Genomic DNA, 11,312 nt, shown 5'->3' on the forward strand with positions numbered 1-11,312 from the left:
GAGACTTAGATGAAGAGATTTATATGAGACAACCCGAAGGATTTATTGTTGAAGGACAGGAACATTTAGTGTGCAAATTGAACAAGAGCCTCTATGGATTGAAGCAATCACCTAGATGCTGGAACTATGTACTGGACGAACACTTGAAGTCCATGGGTTTTGTTCAGACTCCAAGTGATCCTTGCATTTATGTCTCTGATGATGATTCTAACCCTTTTGTCATTGCTGTGTATGTCGATGACATTGTTCTTGCAGGTCCATCTGACGAGAAAATTGCTGAAGTCAAGCAAAGCTTCTCTGAAAGGTTTGACGTAAAGGACATGGGGGAGCTTAAGTACTTTCTTGGAATACAAGTGATTCAAGAAGATGGAAAGGTTTGGATTGGTCAACCCTCTTATACTGAAAACATTCTCAAGAAATTTGGTATGGAAAATTGCAAACCTGTTGCTACCCCAGTAGATCCCAACTCAAAACTCACTCAAGCTGGTTCTGAGGATGTTCCTTATAACCAGTCTGAGTATCAGTCAGTAGTCGGCAGTTTGTTATATCTGTCATCTGTTTCACGCCCAGACATTGCATTTGCAGTTAGCAATGTGGCTAGATACTCATCTAATCCAACCAAAGAACACTGGGTCGCTCTAAAGAGAATTCTACGATACCTCAAAGGAACTGTGGACTATGGCATTCTCTTTACTTGCAATGGGGAATCTGAGTGCGTTGGATTCTCTGATGCAGATTGGGCAGGTGATGTAAATGATCGGAAGTCAACATCTGGTTACTTATTTCAACTGTGTGGTGGAGCTATTAGCTGGAGGAGCAAGAAGCAACCTTGTGTTGCATTGTCAACTGCTGAAGCAGAATATATGGCTTTGTCATCTGCTGTACAAGAGGCGTTGTGGCTCAAACATCTGCTTGTAGACTTGAAAGTGGTTACCCAGACACCCATGAGAGTATATGAAGATAATCAAGCAGCTATCAACATGACAAAGAATCCTAACTATCATGGAAGAGCTAAGCATGTGGACATAAAATATCACTTTGTACGAGATCATGTGAATAAGAAATCAGTTAGCATAGTCTATTGTTCTACAAATGATATGGTAGCAGACATGTTAACCAAAGGATTACACAAAGGACAATTTGTCAAACTTCGTGAACTTGCTGGAGTTGTGGTAAAGCCATGAACTATAAACATTTTTCAAAACAATGAGAAGGAGTGTTGAAATTGACATTGTTTATGTAAATTAGCCTCGTTTTGGTTTTGGGAGCCTCAAGTTCATGTTTTGCTCCTCGTGGTTGAAAATCGAGTTGTTATTCGGTGTACGAGTATTTAATGCCGAATAAAAGTGTTAAATAACAAAATATTTCAATACAAAAGTCAGCCCCGAGATTGTAAGTTCTGCAATAGAAGAAACCTGATGAAGAAAGAACAATGCCCAGTCTGGAAACAGCGATGCCAGAAATGCAACAGTAGAAATTATTTGGTGAAAATGTTTTGAAAAACGCTAACGAAAAATGACACATTAATGAAGTATATTATTATTGTTGTTGTTGTTGTTAAAGTACAGCCCAGATGTATGTCACGGTAAGGCGTGTGTAACACGCATGCACTCCGTTAACAGAGTACACTCATACTAGCGTAGTCCGTCCATTTGCGTGTAGTCCACTCTAAAAACTCGGCAAAATTACACGCATCCCAATAGCTCATTAACTCATCAGCATTGTAATAGGAAACAACTATTTTCAGAGAATTCGCTACTGCTATCAGATGTCGTTTTCAATAAACATACAGGCCGTGTTTTCACTAGGGGTTTTAACTCGTCTAAAATTCCTTAAGGTGTCACGGTTCCGGAAATACAGTGAAAACACCCTAACTTTCAAGGGCAAAATCGTTGCTCAAACACCGGAAATACCGCAAAAGTTAGACTACCTAGCAAGATGGTTTAACTTGTCCAAGTAAACACATCAACCAATCACAGCGATGTTCTTGACAGACAAATGTCAAATAAAAAGGTCAGATATTCGTCGAGTGTTCTCAGTACAGCAACAATGGAAGACGACACGAATCCATCCTCGAACATGGATCCATCCTCTAACTTTACGTAAGTAGCTAAAGTTTAGATGTGAAATATTCTTCTTACTATAATCGAGTGTTCATATAATGATTGCTCGGTTTTCTTGTACTTTTTAGACATCGCTTTATGATCCCACCACCGTTGGCTTTCGATTCGCCAAGCACAAACCAAGGACCTTTACTCTTTCCACGTTATTACCTCAATCCGCCGCAAGTGAGAGCATCTAGCTTAACTTTTCCAGCTGCTACATCACGACCTACTACGTTAATTTTTCCTGCTAGTACACCACCTCGTGCGCCATCTACTAGCTTCACTTTTCCGGCTGATACTCCACCACGTGGCCCAAATACGCTAAATTTAACATCGTCCAGAAACATCCCTCCCACTAGTCGCGATGCAAACCTTCCTTCTACATCCTCGGGTTCATTTGGAGAGGCATCCTCATGCGCTAAGAGCCGTGGAAAAAATTGGTCTGATGCAGAGACGAGATTCCTTTTAGAAATCTGGCGTGAGAGCTATCCTATTAGCAAACGGAGAAACAGTGGGGCTTGGGATTCCATAGCTAAGCAATTGAACGTCTAGTTTCATCTTCTGTCTTCGGGAATTTGATAAATTCGTTTACACGCCTCATCAGAGCCGAACAAAACTCGTCCTTAATGTTCATTGCTGTGCATCGTCCTATTCCAAAACTAAGCGCAACAGTTCTGTAGGAGTCCCTGTGGCTAATCGCCATAAAGTGATAGCTACTCGCTTCTCTACTGGTATCGCTTGACATAAGATTGTATCCTGCTTGCTCATATATAGACCTACAATCCCACAAATAAAATCAAATGTGTTTCTGTTAACTCTAAAATGTTCACGCCACAAATGATCTAGATTTCTGTTATTCAAAAGCTCTTCAAACCAAAACTGAGGCCTAGGATAAACCCAAGCTAACTTCCTTCTTCTTGGGCGATTTCGTTGTTGTATTGACAAAAGAAATGCCAGATTTGCTCCTTGCCTCCTTCTTAAGGATAACAATCGAAGATTGCGAAGAAATCGTGAACGTTTGCGAAGAAAGACAGCCACGATTAAAAGAAAAGTTGTAAACACGAGTCCTTCATCTCCCGCCATTATTTCGAAATGCGCGGGATGTAACTATATCCAAGAATCTGTCACTCATACTGACACTAAAAATTCAAGTGAAAACAGTCGGCAAGTTATACTGGTCTAAAGTTGGTCTGTCAACAAACACCTTGAGGAATTTTAGGCTAGTTAGGAAACCTAGTGAAAACACGGCCACAGTACCGGAACCGAGTAAAGTACCATCCACTCGCGAGTACGAGTAACGAGTGGCCATGGTCACTCGTGAGTGATGCATAACGGAATATTCATGAAAGCATCACTCACTCGAAACGGAAGGAGTGGCCTTGGCTCGTTTGGCTCGCGAGTGTAACCAGTCTTTTAAAAAGAGCTTTTGTTGGACTGAAAGAAAATTAGTTCGAGAGTATCTGTACTGTAGTTTAAATAAATTATTTGGTGTTGATAAGCATCGCCCACTCTGAATATAAATCGCTAACACAACAATTTAAGCGTTCAAAAGGCCATTACTCAACAGAACGTAAAGCACTAGCTATCTAGATTCCTCTTGCTAGAACAAGAATAATGTATCGTCCTCCTGATTCATCAAATCATCTCAACCGTAACTTCAATTAAGAGCTTGATGGAATGCTTTCTCTGGCATCAAAAGAATGTAAAGAAATTATCTTACTGGGAGATGTAAATGTCAACTACTTGGTCCCAGGAGATAACAAAGAATTTAAATCCATTTTGAATCTACATGGCCTAAAGCAAATAATTAAAGAACCGACTAGAATAACTGAAGTTTCAAAAAGTCTCATTGATGTCATCGCCACAAACTGTGCTGAAAATTTGCGTGATTCTGGGGTAATTCCAACGTCTATTGGTGACCACGAAATGGTTGGCTGTGTTAGGAAAATAAATTCAAGGAAATTTAACTCAAGGGTGATAAACTGTCGGGATTATAAAAATTATGATCCTGAATCGTTGAGAAATGAACTTCGCAATCTCGATTGGTCACCAGTATTTTTATCAACAAATGTTAATGTAGCTTGGAATTTTATGAAAAACTGCCTCAAATCCGTGTTTAACCGACATGCCCCAAAGATAGTGAAAAAAGTTAAAGGCAAACCAGCTCCTTGGTTAACATCTGTTGTCAAGGCACTTATGAATCAAAGGGATAAATTACTTCGATAATATCGTAAAGACAAATTAGACTCTGATTGAATAGAATATAAGAAAAAACACAATGAAGTAAATATTGAAATACGAAGAGCTAAGGCCGACTATCATAAAAATCTTCTCAATGAAAATTCCTCCAATCCATCAAAGTTCTGGAAGACTCTCAAATCCATATATCCTAATAAATCTGAGAAGTCATGTGCAGCGCGATCATTTCAATTCGATGGTATTAAGACAAGTGATCCCTCAAAAATTTCCAATGGCTTCTGCTCATTCTTCACCGCAACAATTTCTGCTCTGAAAGAAAAAACAATTCCTTTGAGGAACTTCATATGGCGTCTACCTGCATTGATTCGAAAGAGAACTGAAGTCGAAATAAATTTTGAATTTGAACCTGTAAATCAAATGGACGTCGAAAGGCTTTTAAAATCAGTTAAAAGATCGAAAGTTACGGGAATCGACGACCTCCCACCTGGATTGATTAAGGACTCGGCTCCTGTTATAGCAGGTCCACTAACACATATTATTAATCTATCATTACAAACTGGCTTGTTTCCAAATGCATGGAAAATGACCAAAATTATACCATTGCACAAATCTGGATCCTTCTCTAATTTTGATCATTAAAGGCCGATATCAATTTTACCAGTGATCTCTAGAGTAATGGAAAAAATAATTCATCGTCAAGTAATGAAATATCTGAATGACAACAAGCTTCTGTCACAGTTCCAATTTGGTTTTAGGCCTGGAATGTCCACTGAGCTGGCAGCTGCATTATTAACTGATGATATTAGGAATTATGTTGACAGCGGGCTTCTTGTTGGTGCTGTCTTCCTCGACCTCACCAATGGCTGTTTGACGTAATCAGCCATTCCAAGTTACTAACCAAACTACCTCAGTATAGAATAAATGGGAAAGAACTGCAATGGTTTGAAGATTACCTCTTCAATCGAAAAGCTAATGTTGTATATAACAACCATCGATCGGAAGTGTTAAGCATAAATTCCGGCGTGCCACAAGGATCAATTTTGGGACCGTTGCTGTTCTTAATATTCTTCAATGATATCACTGACACCATAGAAAATTCTAAAATCATCAAGTATGCTGATGACACTGTCATTTACATTGCTGACAAGGATATTGAGGAAATTAACAGGAAACTTACTGATGACATGAAGTTTATTAGTGAATGGCTTGATGAGAATGACCTGATTCTGAATCTTAACAAAGGAAAATCTGAGGCATTGTTATTCGGAACTGCACAACGCATCAAAAGGTCTGATGGGAATCTAGAAATTGGATATAAACACACAACTATAAATACTACAAATGAATATAAGTACCTTGGTGTTTTAATTGATGCTTCGCTGAACCTTAACTCGCACTTTGAAAAATCTTTTAAACGTGCTACTGACAGACTGTGTTTATTAAAGAAACTGAGGTCTTATCTTGATGAGAAAGCATCTAAAGCCATTTATAATTCTATGATCCTGCCAACTCTATCCTATTGTGGTATCCTATCACTTAAGCTTTCGCCTACACAGAAATCAAGACTTGACAATTTTCACGATCGAGCCCAAAAAGCAGTATCTAAAAGAAATGATAGTACTCTGTACCTCACTTCACCCTTGGCAGCCAAAGAGAAACGGGCTTGTGTCCTAGTGAAGAACACCCTGGACGGTAAAATGTATTACCCTTTCAAGAATTACTTCACGATCCAACAACATACACAGAACACAAGAAACAACTGTCTTAGCATTAAACTTCCAAGTCTTAAGACAGAATATGCTCGAAAAGGATTCTACTTTATGGCTGCCAAAATATATAATGAACTTCCTCTAGATATAAGAAGAACAAAAAAACTTAAGGATTTTAAAAACTTTTAGATGAACACTATAATTGAATTTATTATATATGATCTAATTTATATTTTTATTATTTTAGAGACTATTTTTTATTTTTAGTTTTTTTAACATTTAGTTTATGTTATTTTTAGCAGGACCCCCATTGATAACAGCATTATTGTTGAAGGGTCTTTATCCTGCATAAATATTCGTATTATTATTATTATTATTATTATTATTATTATTATTATTATTCCATTGGGGTATACTCTATTGATGAAGGATTTCAGGTGGTGTTCTAGTATGGTGTTGGTGAAGAATTCAGCGTTCATAATGCCAGTGAAGAGAGCAATCTTGGTGACGCCACGCCTCGAGATGCCGGCCCACGCGTGGATCTTGTAGGGATGCTTGGGCTTGGGCTTTAGTTTGGGTGGCTCCCACCATCGATGGAATGATAGCTTCGCATGGCTTTCCATGGCAAAGATGACGTCATCGAAGTGTTCTTTGGTGGCTAAAAGTCTCTGGCAGTACTCTAGACGTTTCAGACGGTTCGGTTCCCTCACTAGTCGGCAATACTTGGACCCAGTAGATAACCATCCTAGCTTCTTTCTAGTCTTCCTCAGTGTTCTTTCACAAATGTTCAGGCCCAGTTCCCGACTAAGCATGCGGCTGAGGTCTCTCACTGTTGTCTCGTCATTTTCTTCCATTTTTCTGTCAATGAATGCCATTACTTCTGGAGAACACTTTGGATTGGCTCTTTTCTTCGGCGGTGGCAGGTTCAACTCTCCAGTTTTGTTGTACCGTTTTAGGAAAGTCCTAAGATGTCTATGATTGATGGTAAAGTTGTCTTGTTCCGACAATATTCGTAAAATATCATACATTCTCTTGCCTTCTCTTAACAAATGAAGGACTTTGATTTTTAGAGTACTAGTTAAACGAGGCATGTTTTTACTTCATACACGAAACGAACGAAGGAATGAGGAGAATAAACATTAAAATGAATTGTACGTAGGAACGAGTAGAATGCCTATTGTTTTTATTGATCGATGTGCGTGGCTTGGGTAATCATAAAAGCGTCTTTCTATTGGAGTTTATGGGAACAATGCTTTTCAATTTGCTCTATTCCTATTGGTGCATTTCGATCCGACCTGTGCTTCAAAAATGGATGGCTGGGAGGTTTTGATATCTGCTCGTTTTGTGTAGCAACATCAACAACAAGTTTAGTCAATCAGATATTATTTACAACATCAGACAAAATACCCACTTGGCGAACACTAACAAACCAAAAAAAGTTTATGCTGGTATATTTTGAAAGTGACAATACTTTTGCAGTTGTCGAATCCAAAAAAATCAAAAATGGCAACATAGACAAAGGTGCTGTAGTAATGTCCAAGATGGAAGGCGTACCTACAAAGGAAATGTAATCGATCTGCATGGTAAGTATCTTAAAAATTATTTAGTAATTATTGCATCCAGTATTCTAATTTTGTCTTATATTTCTCTACTTAGATCAAAAGAAGGTGCTAGAGGATTTGATGGAAGTAAAACTGGACGAATTACTTGCCCCCAAAGAGACTGAAGACGACCAGCGGGAGACAGAAGACGACCAGCGAGACCGGAGATGAGCAGCATGAGACAGGAGACGACGAGCCGCTTGTAGAGCCGCCGCAACCAAAAAAGAAAAAAACAACCACAGCAACAGGAAAGCCGCCTTCAAAGGGTAAAAAGCCAGTAAGTAATACTCAACATGTAATCTCTTATCTAAAGTATTCACTCAACCTTATACTTATGCACACTATTTTCTTTTATAGGCTGTACTTCTGTGCTCTTGAGATGGCCCCAACGAACCACCACTGATTGCACTTACAAACACGTCAACACCAGCAGTACCATTGTCACCCCCCCAACCGTCTTCGCGTACATCATCATCACCATTGTCCACTGCTTCGCCTGTCTGCTCTTCACCGCCACCTGAAGCAACAATCACTCTGCAGCCATGAGTCACCATTCACATCTCCGACACACCACGACGCCACAGAAGTCCCCACCACAAACACAATGTTCACCGGCGACTGTTTACATCAACGACAACGATCCATGACGACACAGCAGACATACTACGACAAATACTAAAGAACCAAGTCCAAATGCTGAAGAGACTCGACCGAATAGAGAATGCTGAAACCATCGCAAACAGCTATGTGTCATCAGCCAACTCCACGCCAACGCCATTGCCAGACACATCCCACATACCATCGAGACCATTACCAGATGAAGAATGGAAATTGTACGAGTCCCTTAAGGATAAAGCGTCCTCACCTGGACATTTTGCCACATTGCAAATGAAACATTTTTTTGACGAACACGAACGTGTCAATAGAAACTGTACGGGGAGGCAAGGAAAGGAAGTGTTGGACCCTATTAGACTAAACAAAATTAAAGAAATAGTATTTAGGTTTTATGCCAATGAAAGTAAACAAAGTGGCGACCAGTTTTGGAAAACATGTATTAGTAGGATTGATGAATGTTTGCGAAGGAAACAGAAAAACCGTGTAAATTAATTATAGTATTCAAAGCCGAAGTGTTACTCGATGCAATTTATAACTTAAGTATAATAAAGTATTTTTTTGACAAATAGCCAGTAGTGTGATTTCAAATATGAAAATATGACTTAATTTGCATTTTACAAGTCATGGCCAGCTTGAACCGGTTCAAACACAACGCCATAAGTCTGTTCGCTACTTTACAACGAAGCTAAAATAACTCCACTAGGTTGCTTTTTTCGTAACTAAAATTCTTCCTTGACATGAATATCCTTCAAAAAACTTTCTAAGAAAAGAGAGAAATCAAGAAACCTGTTCGATATAACAGATTACAAGACGGATATTTGGCTGACTTGTCCATTACGCCAATTACACTTTGAAATTTCTTTCTTCAAAAAAACATTCAAATAATGACAAATTACTTAGAATTACTGATAATAAACGATCCAAAATGTTATAGAGGTTTACAGGCACCTTGAGATAAAGTAGCGATTGTGCTACCTCAAAGACGTGAAATCAACGCAGACTAGTTTTGTAGCAAACACATGTCGAACACAGTTTGCTATTTCAATGTCTTGTATCGCATATTGATTTAATACTACACTCGTAAGGCTCGCGAGTGGCGAGCAATGAGTCAAAGCTAGTGTCATTGTTTTGGAGAAACTCATTAAGCCTTATTTTCACTCGCCGCTCGCGATTAAGGAGTCGGAACGAGTACTCGTACTCGCGAGTGGATGGTACTTTACTCGGTTCCGGTACGGTATATTCTTTTTGTGACTGCTGTTCTAGAGATGATGCAAATGTTTCCCCTATAATCTCGCTGAGTGTTCACACCAAGTCCAATAAATAAAGTCACTGAAAATTGCCCCAGAATTCCACAGCCCTTGGAAATTCTTTGCTTAATGGAAAGTTTGATAGCAAGATAAAATTTAAAGACAATCAAATAATTTTAATCGATTATATGATTTTAGAGGTTAGAACTTTTGTATAAAGCAAAAAACCACAAACCCTGATATGTACTTTAAAAAATTAGAAACCTTATGGCCTATAAAGCAGTAGCTACATGTAGTCATAAACTGGATGTTCTTTCTTTAGTATAAAGGCTTTGAAGAATATAATTACATATCTTACCGATGTTAAGTGAAGATATCAAAGTTATCGGGTTCACAGAATATGTTCAGAAATGTTGTGGCACTGATCCATGTGGCAGCAGCATACAGCAACACACCTTAAGAAAACACAGCACTGCATCAGTTCAGAGACCTCTAAAAAGCTCACATAATCAATAAAATGAGAAATTATAAGACTATAAATAAAATTCAAGGATAACTTTTGGATTTCAAAGCAAAGATATTTTCTCTTATCAGGAAAATTAGGCATAGTTTGAGTTGGAGAAGTTTACCATTGTTTTACTTCTCTTTTGCGCGCTCAAAAACCGCTGAAAAATCTACAAGATTTTATTGAAGAACCATACGCGTTTTGAGCTTCAACAGGGCAAAACCCTCAAATTTTGCACGGGACTCTATATTTTTTGATAGCTCATTCGAAAAAACTCCTAAAAATCAAGGTTATGTCAAGATTTTAGGAAAAGTTTAAATCAGGAACACGTGAAAAAATAGATTTTTGTAGGGATTTTTATTCGACTTTATGAGATTTTTTAAGAGCACCGAAACTACAAAATATGACAAATCAATGTATCTCTCTGTCTTTTTGTCGAAAATATCCATGTATTATTGTAGAAGGATTGAGTAGCCTTCATTCGTGCAATCATAGAGTCTGCAAATAACTATTATCTTATGAATCTTAATTTTTTTTCTAATCACTTCCAGTGGCGCAATTTTTACTCCAAAAGCTCGTGCGTAGGCTTCCATTAAATGCTGATTATCTCGAAAACGAGCTCGGGACACCCTATTTTTCTTTCCAGATTTGGAATCAGCATCAAATTTCAATTCGGAAAATCGAAGTTTTAAGAAAAGCTTAAATCAATTTCCAAAAGTAGGCAATCACCTTAACAATTGTGAGTGTGTGTGAAGGCACAATGACAAAGCTTCTTCGCAATTTAGTGAAATTTTCCCAAATAAAAATTGCTTTTTTATCAATTTGCTTGGTTTGTGAATGTGTCTATATAATAATAAGAGAATTACACTTTGGCTTGAAGTTTATCTTCTCTTGTTGAAAAATATTCGCGCGGTTTCCTTGGCGCCATTTTGTATTGTATAAGAATAGCCGGTAGTAGAAAAGAACGATAGCAGAAAACAGGGATAACATAAAAGAAAGAAAGCAGAAAAGAACGCATAGCAGAATAGCAAACTACAGTTATAGGAAAATGTATATTGTGTGAGCGACACAGCAGTTTATCTACATTTACTATGGCCAACGCTTTCGTATCAAGTTATCGACTCCTCTGCTGCCACGATGCAGCACGAGCAGGAAAAAAGGTCACCGTTTTCGTAAGATATAACTAAAACAAGGATAAAACTGAATCATAGAATTCAAAACTTTTCTTTTTAGCTTTGATGTCATAAAATTTAATCTAAAGTAATATTTTACCTTGAAGTTGTCTCGACACACTTGATTCTTGACTGCAAACATGGCCGGCCAACAGCACG

Source organism: Actinia tenebrosa, unplaced genomic scaffold (genome assembly GCF_029948245.1).
Source record: "Actinia tenebrosa isolate PJP-AT-01 unplaced genomic scaffold, QUT_ActTen_1.0 PGA_scaffold2__45_contigs__length_23673736, whole genome shotgun sequence".
In the NCBI taxonomy this organism is placed as follows: domain Eukaryota; kingdom Metazoa; phylum Cnidaria; class Anthozoa; order Actiniaria; family Actiniidae; genus Actinia; species Actinia tenebrosa.